The sequence below is a fragment of the Ostrinia furnacalis genome, unplaced genomic scaffold (genome assembly GCF_004193835.3).
Source record: "Ostrinia furnacalis isolate ACB-3 unplaced genomic scaffold, ASM419383v2 OfSCF4106, whole genome shotgun sequence".
NCBI classification, from domain to species: Eukaryota; Metazoa; Arthropoda; class Insecta; order Lepidoptera; family Crambidae; genus Ostrinia; species Ostrinia furnacalis.
The window spans coordinates 40,628-59,931 of NW_021134345.1; the positions used below are offsets into that span (position 1 = coordinate 40,628).

Consider the following 19,304-nt stretch of genomic DNA (forward strand, 5'->3'; position numbering starts at 1 on the left):
GATCTATACGAGTACATCAGCACATTTAAAAATTGAAACAAGACAATACACAAACCAAGAAGATCAGCTACTGATCAGCAGCTATAGTTCCATTATCCTAAGAACATTGAACATCACTGGAGTCATTAATAGTTAAGTGACAATCAACAATTACTCAAGGCTTTGTCACTCACTTTACACCAGGGACTGAAGGGTATTGTGTCCCATAAATTATGGGACGATCATAAACTGGACAGAGGTAATAAACCATGAGTTCGGTACATAAACATGTACATAAGCTTTGATGGTAATGGAAGCATCTAAGGGTGCTGCATGAGCGCATTATTTATTACTATTGCATTTCAAATGTTGTATTCGCACAAAGCAAGTATGTAGTGTTCAAAGCAAGTAGGTACCTACCTGTAGGAATTTGATTAGTATTACCTTGTACACAGATATTACGATGGTTTGGTCATTAATGTATAGTTATAGCACGGTATGCAGTGATCAATTTCAATAGAATAATGTATCAATCCGGGCCTCTTCAAGCCGAGAGTGAATAGGCATATACTGAGCCACCTCATTTAGGTATAAGAGCGCTTGTAGACGTCCGTTTTTTCACCGGACGACGGACCGTCAAAAAACGGATATCCTTTGTTTGCTGTCAATTTTCCCGCCGGACCTATGTCCGATGCATGTGCACACGTTCATTATAAACCATACGCCACCGCTAAATCCGGTGAAAAAATCGGGCCGTTGTCCGGTCAAAAAAACGGACGTCTACAAGCGGCCTGCGACAAAATACCTGCATTTTGTCATGGGAATTACAGATCAAACAGGACGAGAATCCTTGAAGTTACGTATCAAAGTAACTTGACGGCTTCGTGGTAATTCCCAGCATTGATTCTGTAGTAGGTATTAAATGTTTGTTAAACATAAGCTTGAGTAGAGTATCATCTAACTTCTGTTTCCTAGTAAAAATCTGTTTACTTTGATGCCCCGCACACTATGGACTTTTAGTCGGCTGATAGTTTGATCGGCTTCTAATTTGTATGTGGAATGGGCCGATGACAAATCGGTGTAGTGTGCGCACTTCCATACATGTTCATACTGATTAACAGCGCGACTAAACTATAGAGCTACTTAAAGTCTGTGGAGTGTCTTAAACATTACAAAAGACTGCAACACAGTTTATTAACGGTTAGTAAAGACAGATTTCTTCTTCTTCTTCTTCGTCGCTACACTCTTGCCAGAGTAGTCATGGTCGTCACACCTGGGTTAGTGGCAAGCTTTACAATCCGTCGCCATAATTTTTCAGCTTTTCCGAATTTAATATCGTCCCCAGTAATCCAGATTCAACACAATCGCGGGGCATTTGACAATTAAGAACTCCCAGTTTTTGCCTTCTCGCAAATTATGGCAGTTGAAAACAAACTTTTACGACGCGACCTTTTTAAAACGAACAAACAAGCAACCTTGGAGCAAACTCTGAATGCCTAAGTACGGACGACAGCACATCAGGTTACCCATTTTTGTTGCAAACTCGCCCTTAATACAACTGCACAAGAACCCACAGCGGTTACGTTGACGTGCCGTTGTACAAACCTCGAAACACGCCACTCTAAACACAAAGGCTATTAAGCAAATTGTTTAGAAGGAAAGTTTTTATTAAAGCGAACACTCTGCTCACACCATGCTTAGAAGTTACAGTTTAGTAATAGCCCTGTAAAAGACTACGGGAATAGCGGTGGTTATTTAATAAAGTAATACCAGCTGCTAGGGATGCACCGATCCGATTTTTTGGATCGATTCAAACCATACGATTTTTGTAAAAAAGAATTATTATGAATGAAATCGAAATAACTTTATCAGTTTTTAAGCGGCATTTTTTAGAAAGCCTATGCCTAGGGACCATGTTTAGCTTGATGTACACCCAAATAAATGATGAAAGAATAATAATATGTTTCAAGTTACTTTACAGAAAAATTGTGGGTTGATGCAATGCAATCGTAAAATAAATATCCTTGGACATTTTACACTGCTCCTCTAGCCCCAAACTAAGCAAAGCTTGTAGGTGGGTACCTACTAAACAACGGATATACACAATACCTACACAGTCATAGTTAAATACTTTTTTATCATTATTAAAAGTATATCATTTCAGCTGATATTTTCGTTAAGTCCCATATCGATTATAACCATCGAATAAGTAAGTGCATACTCGTACAATCGACATCCCTAGTAGTTCCGAGAGCTGATGAAATTTTCCAGTAGTTGGAAGTTGGAGATGGTATTAGATTTCTTACTAGTTTTTAACAACTATTTTATAGGAATTATGATCTGTCGGAGTTTTCATGAAACTTTCTTATATTTGTTAACCGAGTTAATATTATTTTTAAGATGTATACCAAATGATACGAACGAACTATAATGAAAATGGACAACATTTTCTAACATTTTAGGAAGCACACGCTTTCGACTATCATTATTTTTATTGTTTTATATGGTAATGCCAAAATACCTGCGCTCTGTCTGATCCACACTTATGCCAGTTGTTTGTCAGAGATTCACTGTTGTATGTTTTAATTCCCAATCTAAAGACAACCTTAGGTACTTCAAAGTCGCAAATGATATGGCAGATACCTTCAATAATGGAAATAATATGGTAAATATATTAAATACCAATTTTGCCTCCAACATCGGCAAGATACTTCCAAACATTGGCGTGCAATTTGCAGCATTCCATTCCTAACTGTATTTTTAATTCTAACCCTACTAATACCTCCACCATAAACTCGGAGGGAAATAACAAGAGCTGAATATAAATTGAATAAACCGTGACTTAGTCAACGCGTTCGCAGCGTTCGCTGCTAAAGTGTAATTGAATAATTTCTTTAACGAAATGAAACTGAATTCTCAGACAATTCCACCCCGGTAGCTGCATAAAGAATTTTATCGTGGCAACCTACTCTTTATAAAGCGGAGTTATGTCGCTGGAAGTGCCTGGTGTGAGCAAAGGAAGAGGAAAGCATTTTCTTGGAGAATTCTGAGCTTGTAAGGAATATTCGCGGACCGCATGTGAAAAGGCTGCTTGCCTCGTGTTTTATTTACAAATACAAACTTAAGACAGTAAAACGATGGGGACATAATTATTTCCCGTCTATATTCTCTTGGTAAGTTCCAATGCTTCCAATTTTCATAGTATGTAACATTAATATTCATGATTATAAATAAGACATGCGTTTTCATGCAATATTTTTAGTCATGTTTTTTTTTAATAATACTTGTCAATGTCGACCTATTCATGTTGAGAAAAGTGACAATAATAAAAGTATAAAAATCAATGAGCTTGGTAGACTTATTGCAAAGATTGATGTTTTCCAAAATTCGGGACAGAACACTTCAACCAGAATACGTCATCCAACTTTACCGTTAAAGCTATAATTACCGTTACCGATAACATTAATCACCCACACGTATTATTAACACGTAGACGTAGACCAATTATAACAATATATGGCGGGATGCAATTCAATAACATAATAATAACGAATCATTCCGTCGTTAAAGGAATTAGGCGCCCAATATAGATATCCGTTGAATGATAATTTTGTGTTGTCTTTCGTTAATTATAGCGATCGAGCGAAGGGCAAACTGATATAAATAACCTATTGATGGGTGTGAATTTGCTTTGGATGTTGTTATGGAATTGGTAATTAGGTTAAATATATCTGAGAAACCGTTTACATAATGATTGCTGAATCTAATATTAATTATTTTACCGGAATTTAATGTTATTTTCAATATTATGTTTAAACGGCAGTAATTTTTTTTAAGCAAAGGAATTTAAAACGCGGCGCGGTTGTCAGGTGCTTCAAATACTAAAATCTAAGGCTGAGTTGCACCATCTTACTTTAACTTTGACAAACGTCAAAAAGCTGTCAAATTCCATGCAAAAAGCACCGGTCATCGTTAAAGTTACGGTCAAAGTTAGGTGGTGCAAGCCTAACTATCGCTATTAATCAACTGTCTCGTTATTTTGTTTCAGCATAGTATAAGCTCAGCAATATTTGGAATAAATAAGTGTTTTTTCGATAAATAAAATACTTGAAAAAATCGAACTGCCTAAGGCGGGAATCGAACCCATGACCTTTCGTTTGCCGGGCGACTGCTCTTTCAACTGAGCTACTTTAGACACTGGATGGTCGTGGCGTGATGATTAGCGAAACGACCTTTCGCTTCGCACGGGTTCGATTTCCGCCTTAGGCAGTTCGATTTTTCAAGTCGTTTATTTAAAATTTCGTTTGAGAAGTGACTCTAATCGCTAAGAAAATTTTAATAATGATTAAATAATGTGTGATTTGTGCAAATGTTCATTTATTATTATAATTTTCAAAACATTTACCGTACCTAATCTGAAAATGATAAGCATGCAATTACTCTGTCAATATTATACCATCCTAACTATCTCTTTTCTCAAAGCCACATCCAGTCTCTCTACAGCAATATCGTATAATTTTATCTCACTAAGTCTGCCAGTCAAATTACTGAAGACGAACGTTGCAAATTGAAACAGCGAGCATTGCTTGCGCATTGTACGTTCCGTTTCAAGCAGAAACCTTAAATTTACATTGTAATTATAATTTTATTCCACTTATACCCGATAGGGTGAAAGGGTTTTTTCTGCTACGTTTTCTGCAAAGTGCGCGATTTTGTTAAAATTCTCAAGATGTCTGAGTTAGATGAGATGAAGTCGTTAGAGACTCAAAATTGTGAATTCGTGGAATATTTGGGTAGATTTTTAATTTTTTTCTTTTAATCAAAAGCCCACTCTAAAATGCTGAATCACTAGCATTGAAGTGTTTAAAAAGGTACGTTTGAAATACAATGATAATATTATCTATATTTTTTATCTAGCTTTATTTAGTGGGCGTGTCCTAAAGAGGGCTGACAACCTAATAAATAATTTCTATTTTGTCCACTTTGGATAAGACGCTCCAAACTCAAATCTAACCAATTGTCCTGGAAAGTGGCAACTTCCTAAAAAGCAAATAATCAAAAAAGCATCAAAAACTTACTTCTAAACTTTCTGTTAACCACTTTACAAAACGAATTTTGCACAAAATTATTTTAATTAAAACAAACAGCGATTCAAAACAACGAGCCTTACAAAATGGCTGACCACCAATTAAAAAACCACTACAACACCATCTTTTATATTAAAATGTGAAAACTTTAAAATTAACATTATGCAGATACGTTGGGCGCCATTTGTAATGACCCAATTACGATATACAACATAAAACTATGTCGTGGAACTTGCGTGACCTATGGCTGTTATACGTGACCCGTAGACGCGTGTGCTAAGGTCGATGTCGGACTGGCTAGAGATGCCCCCTGGCTAGAGATGTCGATAATCCTAAATCCACTGTATGTCAAACAAAAATTCGGGACAAAAATTAACGAGATAAAAAGTAAAGACTAAAGAGGCAACGGTTTTTTTTATTACGGTTATTGAGAAAATGTGAAAGTTTGAATCTTGTTTTTATCTTGGTATAAACTTGGTATGATACGAGTATTGAATTTTGTTTACGAGGTTTGAAATTTGCCCAAATACTCGGGCAAGATAAAATCATCAGGGATACTTTTTTATACAACACTCATTTAAAGCTTTCAAAATCTGCAGAAAATTGGCGTGTGTCATACGATGAATGAAAATTTTATTGAATCTACTTGTGCCAATGATTGTATTTTTTTTTCAAACTTATGGCACGGTGGTGCCATAATTGACAACTGTAACTTATCGATAACAACAAATCATCGTTACACACATCTCTAGAGAGCTTCCAAACGTTCTGACCTAAGTAAACGTTTACCCGAAACTTTAATTGTTTTCTTCACGCGATTAAGATGCAGCCCTTGTGTTCCGGAGATCTAATTTAATACAACTAATTGTAAGCCCTTAGACAAATTAAATGATAATACTAACCTTAGTTGATTAGCGACGCAGGATTAGTTGAAATCTGTAACAAAATACAACTTGATTAGTTTCTCTATTCTTAGAAACAAAAGACGTACAATAAAAGTATTTTGAACAGAATACAACAAATTTCAGGCTATACCTACTCAATTTAGGTATTTTTTATTACTTTCATTTTATTTGATTACTTCAGCTTTGAGCTCCAAGTTTTTTATATCTAGTGTAATATTTCAAATACAACTTTAATTTATCATTTTCAAAATCAGTACGAATTTCCATTTGCTGTAAAGTGGGAAAATTATATTTAACATAGTGCATGTGAGAAAAAAATAGGTTACATCACTAGCGTGTCACACGGACTGAATCCGGAAAAAGCTAGTTTCATATAAGTATTTCACCGTGACTTCCTCCCAGAGACCTAACAGCCATTCTTTTAGATGTACCTTGCTATAGAAATACGCCTTTTGATTTTGGCAACGAGCAGTTGCAAAACATTATACATGCTACGTATTATTACCTACCTACTATTTGTTTAAGTTTAAAGTTTCTATACGGCTAAGTCGGTCGATTAGTATTCACTAAAGAAAAACAATAATGAGACAACATCGCTGATCTTAAACGTTCTGGTATGGTAAACTTACACTTTTGCCACTGAAAATTGAGGACGAGGGTGGCAGACATACGGCATTTTGTGATTACGCCAATTTGCGTGATTTCTTTTCTAGATGTCTACAGACTTTGACAATACCTTACAAAGGAATCTTTACACACTAGTTCATCCAGATGAAGAACTGCAAATTAGGTAAAACGCTATAATATTGGTAAGTTATCAGCATGTTACATATCATTATCATGTCGTAAATCAATAAATAAATGCTGACTGGGATCATTTTCCCCAATATGTATTTGTGGTAAAAAACCGATAACTTTGTGGTTATGGCGAGTTCTTTACTAGACCTTCCTTGGCACCAAACTTCACAAGGCTCATGTCACTGTAAATCAACACATCATAAAGTCAAACTTCAGGAAAAGCCGCAGTATTCCAAATCGACTATAAATGTGTCGGTCACTAAGCGGCCCTTTAACGATTCCCCAAGTTGCAAACATAAAAACCTGCTGATGTTCGGATCCTCGAAAGGCCTAACGACATTCCATTAAATAGATTGGACGTGTAGAAAGTGCAAACATTTTGTTGAATTGAAAAGCTAGCTTGACCTGGCTGTTACAAGGCGGTAGATAAGGCTAGGGTGGGCATAATTAAGTGTGGTTAAGGATAAGTGCTAATTGGCCACTCTATAAACACGATTGCAGCTCTACAACCAATGTCTGATAGCTTAAAACCATTTTCTGCCTTTCATCTGTTTACTCATTCCTTGTCAGAAACCAATGGTGAATATAGGCTTTAGAAGATGATATTATCATGTTTTAAGGCCTCTCACATGGCATGGCAATAGAAATACGACTAAATAAGTCCAAATAGCATATAACACTCCAACCTTTGTTAACAAACTGAAATATTTTATGTACCTAGAGATAACACATTTCTATTGTTGTCTCGATAGATCACATCTCAAGATTTGCATATTTCCTGGTGCGGATTCTTTAGCTATTGATATTGATGGTAACAGTAGAGTAATGACCACATTGAATCCTACAAATGACGAAACATGTGGTGTCCTTACAACATTTATGAAGATTGGAAATTTTATTGCGCTGATTCTGTAAATTCTGTAACTTCCATCAAGCTGTATAACAAACACCCGTATTCACAAACATTACTATGAGACGCACGCATGGACGCACAGTGTCAGACACGAATCAATCACAGAGCTCTATTCAATGCTGTGCGTTCGATTTGCTGCTTCACTTAAGCAAGCATCGTTTGTGAATACGGGTGTCAGTAAGTATGGTAACAGTTAATTAAGTCCCTCATTGAGTCCTACAAAAGCCGCAACGTGTGTTGCCCCCACAACAGGATAGGCGCAGCCTATTCATGCCAGTCCACAATACATCTCAGGCGCTCGCCGTCAGCAGCGTGACTCCACGGGAAAAATATCACTATTCTGTATCAACATGTCATCTTCTGAGCGAAAGATATTTATAGCTCGTTGTGTTGAATATACGAGTAACATGCGTGAACTAAAGTTTCATCATAACTAAGCAAATATATGTAGAATCTAGAATGTGTAGAATGTAAAATCATGTACGTCATGTCACGTCTCTAGAAATGACACGAGGAGAAAACCTCTATAAAAAACTGGAGGAGGTGATTGGGGGTTCCTTCGAAGCCTAGCCTGAGGCGAAGCTGCGGACGAATGTCCGAGCTAAAACAAAAACTCGCGGCTCCGTTTCTTTGGACTCCGGTGGACACCGTCGGGTTTTAGTGGGTAGGCCCCGCCGTTAGTAAGCAGGCGGGGAGTCCCACATAACCCACTGGCCGTCCCCATCGACCATTTGGTATGCACAAAGTACTCGTATATCCCGACGTAAAAAAAGGCTCTAGAAATGAGAACTCGATGGAGAGACCGGTAGTTCATGGCCAGATGGAAGGCAAGACAGCACGCGGTCGATCGCCAACCCGCTGGACAGACGCCATCTTAAAGTTTACTGAGTCCACCATGGTCATGAAAGCACATCGCCAGGAGAGCTACCATCGGAGATAACAGCGAACACCCTACCGTGTACCTCTAGCGCAACCACGACCACTCTGACAAGAGTGTCCGACTAAAGAAGAAGAATGCAACATACGTAAACTAAAGGTGCAGATACACGCCCATAAAGCGTGCTCGAACAATTCGATGTGAGAATGCTAATTTTAAAGTGCATGTAATTTGGTGCCAAATAATATTTTTTCTTTCTTTCTTTAGTTTTAGCAATTATTTCGACACACATGCTACTAAGTAGCTATTGCTCAATAGTGGCAAATTTGTTGTCTTGAATATAATAGAGGCAAAACGCAGTCGTTAGGAATATTTCTTGAAAATTTTACTTTAAATGCTAACAACAAAGAGATTTAACTTTTAATGACCAAATCTTTCTTTAATTGCTAAATATAATATTACACATGGCCATTGTGGACACTCTACTCCTAACAAAAGCATAATTGTAAAAGTTAACGCAGATTATTAATTAAGGGTGGGTTGCACTATCTTACTTTAACTTTGACAAACGTCAAAAATCTGTGAAACTGCGTACAAAAACACCGGTTATGGTCATAGTTACCGTTAAAGTTAGATGGTGCAATTCAGCCTTAGACTATTCAATCTCTAATTCAATACATTTTTTATTTATTCATAGATAAACTAAGAATAAATTAACTATCGTTTTCGCAAAACAGCTATATTAACGAGTAGTTTTGTGTAATAAAATGTGGATTCCTATTTACACACAATGTGTACATAAAATAAAGATTCCTTTCTTGCAGTCTGGCAAAGCAAAACAGTGCTTAAATTTACGCCAGTAGAGGCAGGCTCGTTTGGATTAATTTTCCAGTTAACCTGTTTTGCATCGGCGCATTTGTTCAGCAAGCTCATTTTCTACATCAATTCACTGATTCAGAAGCATTATACTGGATCAATGGGGGCGATGACTTGGTTAATTTTGAGCTGCAAAACAAGACGCTATGGGGTTAATAAAGAAAAGTTAAGTAATTAATTTCTAAAGAATGCAGGACTCTTAAGTTTTTTGATTTTCAGGTTGTGAAAGTAAACGCCGCGTTTATTTAAGCAGTTACAGCTTAACTAACTTTACTAATGCGGTTAAGTAACTTGAGACTCAAACCAATAGTAACTACATTGAGGGAGGCCTATATTCAGCAGTGGACATCCTGTGGCTGAAATGATGATGATGACGTAAATATACCGAATTACCGACGTACAAAAAATATTAACTATTATTTTTGGCATCACCCTGTATGAGTCACACCTAGAAATTTTCTACTTACCTTGTTAAAACCAAAAACCAACACTGCAAAAAAAAGGTAAATCAGACCAGAACGAGCGAAAGGATTTTGTTGAAAATTTGTAATTTGCTCATAGTGAAAAAATGAGGTTTACCCGAGAAAATGTACATTTCCCAGGGGCGCAATACCATTTTTCTGCGACGAACTAAATCCCAAACGTGTCTGGACGTGCGGACAAAAGCCATTGCAAAATAAAACCTAACCACAAATAAAGACTTGACTTCAAAATACGCCACTCTTGGAGTGGAGTCTTAGGCTGACACGGTATAGGTTTGTGTTCGACACGTCGACAAGAAGAAGATTTGTTTATTCAGTACATAGGCCCCTTCTAGGGCACTTATTATTTGGGCCAAACATAACTTCATTATGCATCTCTTCAGATAATATTTCAGGCATATGGCGGAAGACGTAGCGTGGGCAGGCGGCGCAACGAGGTCTTTGTGGAAATCCTTGGGGGAGGCCTTTGTCCAGCAGTGGACGTCTTTCGGCTGAAACGAACGAACGAACCAACAATATGGCGATTAAGGTGAATTGCGTAATAGGTAGAACGCGTATTAATTAGCAGTTCAAACCTCAATGTCTTAGACAAGTAACGCTAGGCCAAACTCTCCTAAAATGAAATAAACAAAACATTAAGTGTTTGGCTTACAGGGAACAAAGGGAACGATAAGATATCGCAACATAAAACACATAAAGAGATTTATTTAGTGCAGTCAGTTTCTTGTAATGCAGTTCAATACATGGTATTATTATTATTTTTACTAAGTATGAGAAAACCATCTTGTAAATCATATATACCAAAATTCGTCTCAGAACTATTAAAGTTCATAGACATCTTTACATGACTACTTCATACACTATCGCCTCACATTATTGTTTTTCAAACAAATCCTTCTTCAAAAGTCTTCCATTACCAAAGTTCAGAGAATGCCAAATAGGCACATTTCCAAGAACTACAAAACACTTTTCGAGTGTTTTTCTCCGATTTTTTATAGTTCCGTATCGTCTATGCACATGTTGTAAAATACGCAAATACGATAATATGGATTAATATTCCTCTTTCGTTTTAAGTAGTAGCTAAAGAGAAATGTCATTTGATTTTTTCGTAGGTACTCGTACTACTCGTATGTTGGATCTAGTAAACTTAAAGATAATTCATATAATTATCTGATCAAACTGCCAATTTCAGTCAAATGTAGCTATAGATAAAATAACAAATTTTTATCACAAAAGATCAAAAATGTTATATTATGACAATATTAGCAACCAAAAGTGATTAAATCCCACTTCACCTATGTGACCTGCATCTCTCACCATTAAGGCCGGGTAACAGAGAAAATGGCGAAAATGATGTTTTCATTTTTCATTTTTGAGGTACTAAACAGTAAAATAAAAGGCTAAGATTTTTTTTGGGCATAGTTGAGGATATTTTCTAGGGCTATTAACGGATGGAAACACGATTTGATGAAGTTGACTCGATAGAATAAATTCCCAAAGTTACCTCTATTCGTTTTCTAATTATGGTTTTATTTTAAAAATAAGCGATTTGAGATTCTGAATCTTTTACTAAACTAAAGTTCAGAAATAACTTGAGGGCTTTTAACGGATGAAATTTTTATATTGCGTCTTATTTAGTTACTATGTTAAAAAATGTGGAAAAAATCGCCCATGACGGCTTGGACAATCTCAATCAGTCGCGCGGTGGCGCTTNAAGATTCAATTCAAGGCGAACCATAAGCTGGACATCAAATAACAAAGTTGCTCCGGCAAAATCGACACTATTGTGCTATAAATTGCTCCCTTTACTCTTCGTGTAGCAATTTTAGTATCCCCCTTATGGTCCCGACTGTAAAATGCACAGCTGGTACGAAATGGTTCGAGCAGGACCATACTGGTAGCGGCTTATAGAATGCGGGCTTTATTTTGTAACTAAAGGCCGCTGCTTGTTGCACCCGATTGAATTAGTGTCCGTTGTAGATATTGAAATTATGTAGCCTGGACAGACTTGTTACTTGGAATAAGGTATGGACGACGACACATCCAGGTAAATACTGTTGTAGGTACTCTACGCAGTTTTAATAGATAATAATATTGCAACAATAATGACGTGTAAGTTCTGTCGGCTGTACCTATTAAAATATGAAAGATTTTACATTGATTTTAGGACTAAACATCTACCATAACCACTGATTACCATTACCACTGATAGGCGACAAACAATTTGAGCTACAATAACATACAAACTAAATAGTCCAAACTATAAGTAGGTATATCTTATTAGCACGAGCTAAAAATAGATATTAAGCTGCTCTAAACCCTATAAGCTTTTGTCAACATAAAATTGTAAAGAAACTATAAATATAAATACTCGAAGCCATCAAAAGGGATCCATCAATAGATTACGATTTATTTCTTACAAACGACAACCATTCAAAGAACTTTTAGATAGCACATTAATACCAATACAAATAAACATATTGTCAGTCTAGTGGACGACTTTTATGACCTTGTTTGGTCAGTCGAAGGTCATTTGGTCGGTCCTTAATAATCTTCGTTATTATCCCTTCTATTAATAGTTGCTGAAGTACCCTCGCAGACGCGTAAACAAAACATAATAAGAGCGGTAATCAAAACTATTTATTGGTGATTGACATAAAAATAACATCGTCAACGTAATATTGGCACTAAAATAACGTTAAATACTCAATATACGACGTCATAGAGTACCAAAAACTTAGGCAGAGTTGCACTATCTTACTTTAACTTTGACAAACGTCAAAAGTCTGTCTAACTCCATACAAAAGCACCGGTTATATTTACCTATTGTTACGGTTAAAATAAGGTGGTGCAACTCAGCCTAAGGTATTTAACAAACGTCAAAAGCCTGTCAAACTCTTTACAAAAAACACCGGTTATGGTTAGAGTTACGGATAAAGTAAGGTGGTGCAACTCAGCCTTATTTTTTCCCCAAATTTAACGGTTTCTACGTAAATGGCATTCATGTTCGAAAAATAAGAAGGCACAATTGGATTCGTAAAACGAATATAATGGATCCTTTTTAAATCTGAAGCAGGAGTAAAAGGAACAAATGAGGATATGATTCTGTTTCCTTGTAAAAAGAACGGCCATCAAATGCAAAAGTAATACTGTATTTTTTATATCTTTTCTTTTATTATAAGACGAAAATTTTCACCCGCTAAGCTTTCTATTCGTTTAATAACAATAGACACTGTAGTTTACAGGACACGAAGGTTAGGATAAAACAGGTAGGTAAACTAAAAAGCATCAATAAAAAGTGCTAATTAAATACAATTTTACAACTTTTCATATTGGACTTTTGGTAAAAACGTACTAATACCACTAATATTAGTCAATTCTTGAGTTTTAATCGAGTTTTAGCGTCGTTTTAGAAAAGTTGTTTGGATGCGCCAAAATGGGGTTTTGGCTAATTTAGCATAATTTCGACATTGACATAAGAGTCAGCTTAGGCTGGATTTAAAATCTGACAGAAAACAAACAATAGGTCGTACCAAATTGTAATGCGATTAAAATTAAGCAAATTGGGACCCTGGACTGATGGCTGATGGCTTATTATTCAACTGCCTTTCTGCGTTCTGTGAATACCAATGATAACGGATTTATTTCCACGTCGCCCTGATCTGACAAGCGTTTTCAACATGACGAACCCCTGGGGGGTTACTCCGAAAAACATTTTCTGAAGTTACGAATGTTGCCATCCCTCTCTCGCAAAGAGAGATACCAGCGTGACTGACGGTGACCGACCCGAAATTAGGTAAACAGCGTTTCGGAGTACTCCTGCTGACCATAGAGAAAATATCAATCATTATTATCATAGAGAAAACATTAATCATTTGGCTCTAATTCTGACAAATTATAAACTTACAAACCTTCATCATGAATAAAATTACTATATCTGTTGATGAAAATCACATGAAAATCCGTTTAGAAATTTAGTTATGGTTCACTGGTTTGCCTAATGAATTCACTAGAAGATTTCCATTTTTAAAAACGTGTTTAATTCAAATATAACCACTTTTTGAAGTTCAGAAGTAGTGTTTTTCTAAAAAGTTTTTGTTGATGCCAACAAAAATTTCTGATAATTATCCAAATACTAAACTAAATAATAATATGGGTAAGTAGGTACTTTACCAAATTCTCTCTGGGCTACAGACTAAAGTAGTATTTACAGCAAATCAGTCAACCAACGGTCCAGGGGCTTGCAATTTGCTTAATTTTAATCGCATTACGATTTGATCAATACGATTCCCTTTGTTCGGGCCATTCGCGGTTCATTCAATTGTGCCCGTTCCCCCATTGTTTTGTAAGGAAAAACAATCATTTAGGTTTGCAGCGTTTTCTTTGATATGTATGGGACGAGGCTTTTATGGTTAAACTAATACAGAACGAAAAACGTTACAACAGAATTTTTACAAACTGCAATAATTTAGCAAACAATTGAGCCAAAAAAAGATGTAAGTAGACCTAATTTTATAGAAACAAGAAAGAAAGTTTTAATGAACGAAATTAATAATACACTCAAGTCTATTTTAATTAAATACAAACTTTTTCAAGGCTAACTGATGTAGTGCAATGAGTGAAAAAAACTTATTAAATAATTTACTAGACAATCTTCAGACCCAGGGTGTGTAATTTTAATTAATTTTTTTCTGTTTATATTTATTTTTGTGCCACGACAGTTTTAAGTTGTTCGCTGAGAATTGATCAAAGCACAAACTTTCTTCTTTTTTAATCAAACTCGTGGAACAGGCAAACGTGGATGCTGAAACTTCCTGAAACTTCGAAAATGCTATTAAAATTATAAGACGGTTCGTGTGTGCCACATGTGACCCTGTTGTTTGTATCGATTGGCTGTCTGTTATAATCCAACATGATCAACATAAATTATAATTAGAAAGTGGGGATTATGGCAAAACCCTCCACTATAGTGGAGGAGGCTCATAGTCCAGCAGTGAACTGTAAAGGACTGTTGATGATGATGATAATTAGAAAGTTATGCCTTTCTCAATATCTAATAGAATATGGGTAGTTCTACAAATCAGGGAATTTTACGGGGCTCAACTTGCAGCTCCTTAAATTACCAATTAATAGTTCTCGTTTTAGGGTATTAATAAAGTTTAACTCACATAGTACTTGGTCACTGAATTTCAACACGTTTTAATAAAAACATCCCAGACAAAAATGGCTTCAAATGGGAAAAATTCTCATTTCCCTGTGGGGTGACATTCCAGAATTCATGATGTAAATCACAATAAAAAATATATAAAAATATAATTAGTCAAAAATAACATTGTATTGAAAGTAACCATTAGTGTATCTTTCATTTAACCTATATGGATTATGTTTGAATTCCCTATTTACATAATTTTTTGATTGCTGAACAAAGGCGACACGAATTAAGTATCACTTCCCTGCCACCTATAAACACGTTAAAATCTGTAACAAAACAAAGGGTAAGCCACGTTGTCGTTCTTATGTATTTAAGTATGCAGTTAAGTTCGCCTAGTGAAACGTTTATTTCGCCCAAATCGTCAGTCAGTTAGACGCAGCTACGCTGTTATCATCGTCTGTCGTGTCTGGGCCAGACAACTTCTCACTCATCTGTTACGTATTTATAACAGTATTTTATATTATTTTAGGGCAATTATGAAACAATATTGTCAAACTCGCTTGCGTCCATTGACTGATAATATTAAATTTGATATGAAGTTTATATAATTCATGATTTTGGCAAAATACATCAAAAATCTCACTTCCCTGTGTATCATTTCCCTGGGTTTACGAAGAAAATGGAAAAGTTAATATCGACTAACCAGCAAAACTTACTGCCATATAAAGGCATTTTACAAATACACTAAGTGCAGGCAAATGCATACACTCCATTGAAACTGGATACTCCATTTTGACTTGCTTGACTCTATACAAACTTTTAGCTGTTTTTGCAGTAACGTGTGCGAGCACTTCCAAATAGGCATCGTAAAATATTCTTCCATGAAAGCAAATGTTGGTGACGCTTAAACTGAATCTGAAACTGAGACCAGTAATGCCTGCAACACCAGTATTTTGATTCATCAGACTTGGTTGACCTTACGAGTGTACTGGGACTGAATGAACATTGATGGTCCTGATGGATTGCTGGAGATGCCGAAAATAGATACTAACGAATTGTTTCCAATCGAAGAAAAGCGTCGAGGAAAGAAGAGGAAGATAATAGAAAGAGATACGAATAGTAGGGAAAAGTCAAAGAGATCAGGTGATGGAAAAAGAAGCAACCTATATGAGTTCCATGTTCAATTGATAGTGGAACTTTATGATGCACATAAAAGTATTTTTTATTATTTTTAGAATAAAGACTACAAACTCAAATGCATCTTTCAGTTACATTTTCACTATCCTGTATATGTTCTCACTTCCCTGTCCATCGAAAATAGAAAAACCGCTATAAAATCAATATTTATTATAATTTTGTCTGGCCCGTTAAAAATTGGATATGTTGTAGTATATTCTCGGTCTTTAGTCACTGTTTATACTGATTACTAACAGAAACTGGAGAGTCATTTTATGGTCCTAAATAATTCCACCGTGGGTAGTTCTACCCATATAATGCCAGATAGAAAAAAAACACACGACCAAATTGAGAACCTCCTCCTTGAACTTGATTAAAAAGAGCCAGCAATGTTTAGTCTTTACACATTAAGCCTCAAAGCCTCTGTTGAAAGACATAAATGTAAATAGTACTTAAATGGAACGGGACAAAAAACTAAACGAGAAACAATCGTGCCAAGAAAATATTTAGGAACGAAGTGTAGATTCATTAATAGTAAATTAGGTATATAAACGTAGAGTGCCGTAGAATTAAACGAGTCAGTGACTATTCTTTCTGCTACAATGTTTTGATAGAAAAAGATTTTTTCTTGTCATTGACTTAGGTCTTTATTTTTTATTTTGCTTCTATTTATTTTGTCCTGTAAGTGTGATCTTCTAATACTTAGTAATTTTAATAAATGAGATCCAAATAATTATAATTTGTTTTTGATTCACCGTGTCTTGCCTAAAAGTCTAACCCCGGATATCCAGACGCAGAGAAACTAACTCTCAAACCACTTTATTATAGGTAGTCTTTGCAATAATTGTAAATCGTTTAAAAATTGCATCTGACCATAAACCTACCTACTTGATTTTGAAAGTTGAATGTCAGTACAATTCGATGGGTGCCTGGAATAAAGCCGCAATAGCCATAGCAGCAGTTTTCCGATTAAGCGATTTTCCGAATCTGGGGGTTCCTATACCCCTTTTGATTTTTTTTCAGGATTTTATCTTTGAAACTGGCTGATTTACAAAAGCACTATGGATATTGAATCGTTATTCCCGGAAATTTGTTTACCAGAATAATCGTGGCATGTTCAATGTTAAAAGTTTTATTTCAAACTTCTACAAGTAACGGCCATTGCGGCTTTGTTCCCCGAAACAAACTATGTGTACCAAGTCACAATAAACATTACCTACTTGTACAATTTCTTTAAACTTTCTTAAGTATAATAATACTTCATGGTGTTCTTCTATGCAATAAAAATATGTTGATTGGATTTACATTAAGCAATGCTGTGTACCTACCTGACAACTGCTGGACTGGAACACAGTAATGCTGTCAACATTATTGTTATGGCGACAGACTTAGGAAGATAAAGGGGACTTAGGAAGAGAAGAAGGAGGGATATTTGGTTTATGTTCATTAAAGCTTATTTATAATAACAATATGTTTCGGCATTGGAGGTAGGAAGCCATAGTTTCTCTGTAGTTGAAGTTTCCTTCTACCTTGAGCCTGATCACAGTTTCCACCAGGTGTGATAAAGGGCAAAAGCTTCCTTGCTGAGAATAAAAACATGTTCTGTTCAGTTATTGTCTCTAAATCTGTTCTACGTAATGTAAACTTAGAAGATTGCCCATATTAATTCACTTTAAGAAAGTCAAAAACATTTAGCGACTTACCACTTTAGTGGAGCGATTACAAAAATAGTGGCCTATTAAGTACATGTTTTTTTTGTATTATTATGAATGTCCAGAAAACTGCGCAGTTTTTAAAATTATTTTAGACCTATGAAAGTTCTCATTTTTTATTATTTAAACATTTAAGTTGAAATTTTGAGAATGTTCTGCTAAAAGCATTTTTTTTATGTTTCTAGCAAAAATTTTGAATCTTGCATCAAAGATAGGAAGGTGAATATTTTTTTCAAACATTTGCAATTAATAGCGATATTGTCAAAATAAAGAAATCTGAGATAAGTCAACCCGAAATAAAGATAAGTTTTTTTAAAGCCTACTAGGTCATGAAATTGAAAAAAAGTTACAAAATTATTGATAACTTCTAAACTACGAAAAAGCCGCGGGCAAAAGCGTGTAATATTATAATATTATCATTATGTACTAATGAATTCCACTACTTTATATAAAGATATTAACGAAACACTCTAGATATTCAACTTTGTACTCATTTCGATACGGACCATATGAACATATAATGTACACAGCATTCACCAGTACATTTTCCAAGTCGATCATTAAATTCAAGCAAACCGCTATTACTGTATTCGCCATACATCCTTCAGATCAGCGCACAACGCTGCAATGCACTATTGCTGTATGATTACTTTTGCACTTTTTACCGGAATAAAACCACAATGGACTCTTACGGAACCGACTTTCAAAGTATGAAGCGGCAATATGTATTTCTACCTTTTTTAAGGTATATTCTAAGCACCATAACCTTATGCACATTATATGTTACTCCAGAAAAAATAACGCATCGTTTGATATACAAACCATTTGGATACGCCTCGTAGTTTAGTTATTATTCAAAAATTTCACTAAATCTCTTCTCCTGTAAAATTGCGTTTTGTCGATTGCGGCTTTATTCCAGGCACCCATCGAATTGTTTGATGCCTTGGAGCTGTATTGATGATGAAGCTAATCCTACTAATAATATTATAAATGCGAAAGTTTGGATGTCATGATGTCTGGATGTTTGTTACTCTTTCACGCAAAAACTACTGAACAGATTTTGATGAAACTGTACAGTATTATTGTTTATAACCCAGAATAACATATAGACCATAATTTATGACGATCTGTTACAAACTAAATTTCACTCGGGCAAAGGCAATCTCATAAAACGGCTCTCAAAAAGTCAAAAACATACATTAAATTCATTTCTTATGACACACATGATTTTCAAACCACTGCAGTCAGCGCAAGATTTTTCTATATTTTTACCTTCCATACACCATGTTTGTGTCAGTAAAGTTGATGGGGCAGACGTGATCTTAAGTGTTTTGGGAAACGCAGTAT

At 35.6% G+C, this 19,304-nt stretch overlaps 1 long non-coding RNA gene across 1 annotated transcript in view; it reads right to left on the bottom strand.

Moving 5' to 3' along the window:
* Window positions 1-5,940: 5,940 nt before the first annotated feature.
* LOC114358789 (uncharacterized) overlaps window positions 5,941-19,304 on the bottom strand; it is a 73,581-nt gene continuing 60,217 nt past the window's right edge. Inside the window, exon 3 of the long non-coding RNA XR_003656395.1 lies at window positions 5,941-6,002. This is a non-coding gene — a long non-coding RNA (uncharacterized LOC114358789). The remainder of the gene's footprint in view (window positions 6,003-19,304) is intronic.